Genomic DNA, 4,911 nt, shown 5'->3' with positions numbered 1-4,911 from the left:
AAAGAAAAGAAAGAGAGCTATGGTGTCTCTCTTCTTATAAGGGCACTAATCCCGTTACGGGGGGCCACCCTCATGACTTCATCTAAATCTAATTGCCTTCCCAGAACCCCACCTCCAAAACTCCCACATTGTGGGTTAGGGTTTCAGCAAATGAATTTTGGTTAGGAGGTGGGGTATACAAACATTCAGTTCAAGCGTATACCCTTATAACTTCTAGTTTCTATTTAACAAATTGTCAGGAACATTTTTTCTTATCAATAAATATTCTTTGAAAACCGGGAAAAAAAAACTCTGGAAAAAGTCTTTATTCAAGGAGGAGGATAAAAATCTGGAAGTATGTAGTCAAATTTGGTTTAGAAGTTCGGGCTGCATTTCAAATGGTTTGAGGTAATTTGACTGGTTTGAAGTTTATGATCAAGTTGCTTTCAAAAGTACAGCATTGGGAACGAAGATCAAGGGGTTCAGGCAAAAAAATTATCAAACAGGTAGAAACTGGAGTAGCTTAAATACCACAAACAAAGCCCAGGATTTATGTGAACACATTTTTAGGCTAAATTTATTCCAAACACAGGTCATGGAAGTGGTAGACTTTTACCAGCAGTGGTCCATTAGGAGATAGGAGACCCTGGACATGCAGTGTCCCAACTAGTTTCAGGATTGGATATGTTGAAATCTCCACTTGAAGTAATTCATCTCAGGCAGAGAGTACTTTTACTGTGAGAATGTGATTTTCCCAACTTCCAGCTCCAGGAGCAAGGCACACAGGTCATGTTTTCTAGTTTGTGCTCCGTATTTCTCTTCAGATCCATCACTTTCTTTTGACTGAGAAGAAAACACGTATCATACTTCCTTGAGTTTTACTCAAATACTTCTTTGGGGAAGCAGCTGGTACTGTAAATGGCAGTATATCACCACCCTCAGACTGAACCGACTCTGAAAAAGTGTATGATTGTTTATTTAACTTCTATTGTGGCTATGTCTATTGTCCTAAAAATATGTGGTTATACACATCTGCCATTTACTTATTTCTTTTCATATTTATATTGCCTCCTCTCATTCACAATATTATGCTACTATATTTTCTCTAAAATTTGATATCATATATATTTTAATATCATACAAAAGGCTTTAAAGGAAAAAAGTTGAAAGATTCATATTTACTGAGAGTGTACCTGAGAGGAAAGAGAATAAATATTTAAGTATCTATTACATATACAATTTATGAGATCTTTTTGAGCAAGAGATATTACTTTATAGGTCCTGCTTGTAGATTTATAAATTTCTTACTTTCTAGATATAGAAAAACCTATTCTTGCAGACAGTTTTACGAGAATAAGAAAAACATAATGTCATAAATTGGAAAGAATTCAATAACGACTGTAATAAGCACCTGTTTTACCTAGAGCAGCATTGGGAAAAAGAAAATGACTGAAAAAATAAAAGACATAGTCTTTGGTTTTGACTCCCAAATCTCATCTTTCATTTCAGAAATGCCCTGCAACTTTCATTTCAGAAATGTCCTGCAATTTCCAAATTGAATTTCCTTTTGGATAAATGTCAAGATTTAACAATGCTTTTGATTTTTAATGTTCATTTATAAAGATAAAATGTAATTTTATCTGATATTGTCCTAAGGTTTTGCCAGCCTCTAAGTGTTCTAAGAAGATACACAATTTTAACACAACCTAGGTGCAAGGTATACAACTCAGATGAGACATATGGTTCAATATCACAGGATCCTAAGCCTCAAAGGTAAAGCATGAATGCCAAGTGATGAAGTAATTATCTGTAGAGAGAAAGGGAAGATCATGCTAACTATATTAAATTCATTGTGCTCTAGATTACTGTAAGACACAAGAAAAAGGAAATATTTGTTTCTTAGGCATCTTAGTCTAGCAACAAGAAAAGATAAAAAACAAGTCCACAAAGTAAAATTTCTCTGGCACTTCATGTTCCAATTTACTCTTCAGGAAATCCAGTCTTCCTCAGTTTCCTCCTAAACAATTTTGAGAGGTTCCTGGAAGTGTCAATGCTCCAATAACTTTGTTGTCTCCATGACTACTGCATGATTTTTAGCATTTTGTCTTTCTTCTTTTGCTTCCTGAATATCCCATTTATTGCTATCCTTAAAATGTCAACTATGCTATCAGTACCCACTAGAGACACAACTCCATCTGTTACTGCCACAGATTCAAACATCTGCCCTGGGGCTGACCTTGGTACTAAGGTCTACACCAATTATTACTGACTGCTAATGTTGAGGACCCCACTGACTAGGACAGGAATGCTGCCAAATATGCCATCCTTATCTCCATCCATCAGCACAAATGTCGTCTCTGATCTGTGTTCTCAAATTTTTAAGACCTCATATTATAGAAAAATATCTATGTCCCTTTTCTGTCTGTCTCTCTCTCATCCTCTCCCTTTCTCTGTTTTTCTTGTCTTTTTTTTTAAACAAATTTTTTTTTTTGTTTTAGATAATACTTAAATAATAAGAAAGCTAAAATTTTAAAATTCAAAATATTTTGACTAGGCTTTCTACACTTTACATTTACATAATGATTCTGATTTTACCTTTCCAAGAGCAATTGCCAGAAGGAAGGAAAGGCAACCTGTCTTAGTCTGTGGGGCTTGTACTGTCTTCTCAGGCCATGTGTCCTATAGCAGAGCAAAGAATTGAAGAATAAGTGTCCCCTCCCCTCCCCTCTCCCTTGTTTCCTTTTGTTTTTACTTGAAGCATTTCTGGATAATAAATATAAAATTAGATTCATATATAAAAAGCTAGATGACTACCCCAATTCAGAATTGTGTTTCATTGGAGGAGCCCTGGCCCAGGCAGGACATGAATTGCCCCTCATCTACAGGGACACTGTGATAGAAGTCAAAGTTGCATATAAAAGTCATTTGCAATCTCTGAGCAAAGGCACAGCTAGCATTGACTGTAAAATGAGGGGATTTGACCAGATGGTCTGTCAGGTGGCATCTAGTCAGAAAGGCTGGCTTCTAAGCAAGCTCCTTCTGGCTAGAAGAACTTGCCCTCTCTGCTAAGGTGTTTGCCGGAAAGAAAGTCTACCATACTGTGGCACCAAACTTCTGATACAAATAAGAACTATACTGAGAGTAAAGTAGATCAATAAAGTCAAAATTTTTACCATACCTGTGGGGTAAATTAATATTCAATATTTTAAAATGTATGTATGCTAGAGAATTGTGGCAAACTATAGTCTTAAATAAACCAAAGACAGTCTCATGGGGATATTAAATTTGAGTAAGTCCAGTGAATTACTAAATTCCGAGAGCCCATAATCTGTCTGTCCATTCTATAGTTTTCTCCAGGTCACCTGGACAAGGGTATTCCTTCTTTCATGGACACTCCGAAACACCTTTAAAAAAAAAAGGCAGTGAGAAATTATGATTGAAGGATCTTAAACCCTAACATTACAGGCAAAGCCTCATTTTTACGGAGTATAAAACACTCTGTTTCTCCCACTTCTAATAGCTTATTAAGAGAAACCATACTAAATCATGTACCCGCAACATTTCTGGATTATGGGACACAACTCGCTCAGTCTTTGTCCAAGGCTGTACAAGAATGATGAGTTTCATGTCTTACACTTCTGGCATTCCACTTACTCTAGAGATGGGAGAGGGGGCTCTAACTTGATACCAGATGGTCATCCTGTTCTGCCTTGGTTATTTGGGTTGTTGCTGTCTCTTTTAAAGATAAGACTTCAAATTCCATCTTATTGTCCAGCTCTTCTATTGTTACCATATCTGTTTCAGCAGCTAAAGAGTCAGAAGTAACTCCTTCAGTGATTCTGTTTGGGTCTTGCAGAATATTAAGAACAACTTCTCACAGCTTTTGTGCCAGTGTTTCCTCATTTCTAATGGTTTCTTTGTACAGCCCAATAACAGCAGAAGTACTTTTATTTGCCAACAACTTTGATTTGCAGATCCAAAATGTAGCAAATTTTTCACTTCAGGAATACTGGACAATGTGGTCACTATTTCATTAGAAAGTACACCCTCTTCTATGGGCTGCAGACATTCTATGAGAATGTTCTTAATTTTATTGGACAGGTTAGGTTTTGCTTTCTTTTCTTCATCTTCTTTTTCCATACTTTTCCAGAGCAAAATATTTATTTCCTCTATTATTTTTCTTCTTTTTTTTAAGTTCCATAGGAGGCCATTTATAGATTTCCCCCCTTAGATTTTTGCCAGTCTTCCAGTTGTTTCCTTCAATCTTCTGCTGTGATCTTCTTCTTAATATTTGGATGAGTTTCGGTCCCATTTGGGACTTTACCTCTATTTATGATTTTCTTATCAGTTTAGTTTTGGGAGCTGTCTCATTGAGAACATGGTTCTGGGGAAGAGCGTTTTTCAACTTGGCATCCAGAGTTTGCTTTTTGTTGATAGCCATTGCTGCATTTATTCCCATTGGTTCCATTTGCTGTTATGTTAGGGGTGTTTGGAATGATTGAATTAGAACTGCCAACTGTAAAATTAGGCCTTTAGCTTATGGCTTTTGATTCTTGCAGTGTACATGATGTCCAAGGTCTAAAACAAGTTTGAGTGGATTTCTGATCTTGCTCAATGTTTGGATGTCCGTTGTTATGGCCTCCCGGAAACACACCAGGGTTTGTTCTACTTTCTGCTCAGTAACAGTGTACAACTGTAACTTAGTTTTATTTGGTCTTTCATATTTATCTCCATTAACCTTCATATCTTTTATGTCTTTGACCACAGGTTTCTTTGATGCTTGAGTCCTACTAAGGATCTGAAGATAGTGAGAGGGAATTATCTTTGGGAGTTTTTCTCCTGGTCTTGCAAGATTTGTTCCTCTGGAGAGTTGCTATGACTCTACTGGTGGAATCCAAATTTGTGTCTCTCCAACAAATTGTTTACTAGCCT

At 36.6% G+C, this 4,911-nt stretch overlaps 1 pseudogene; it reads right to left on the bottom strand.

The window, feature by feature from the left end:
- Positions 1–3,409: 3,409 nt before the first annotated feature.
- LOC116584125 lies at positions 3,410–4,420 on the bottom strand (annotated as a pseudogene).
- Between the last annotated feature and the right edge of the window lie 491 nt (positions 4,421–4,911).

This window comes from Mustela erminea, chromosome 2 (assembly GCF_009829155.1).
Source record: "Mustela erminea isolate mMusErm1 chromosome 2, mMusErm1.Pri, whole genome shotgun sequence".
NCBI classification, from domain to species: Eukaryota; Metazoa; Chordata; class Mammalia; order Carnivora; family Mustelidae; genus Mustela; species Mustela erminea.
This window is presented reverse-complemented; position numbering and strand designations above follow the sequence as displayed.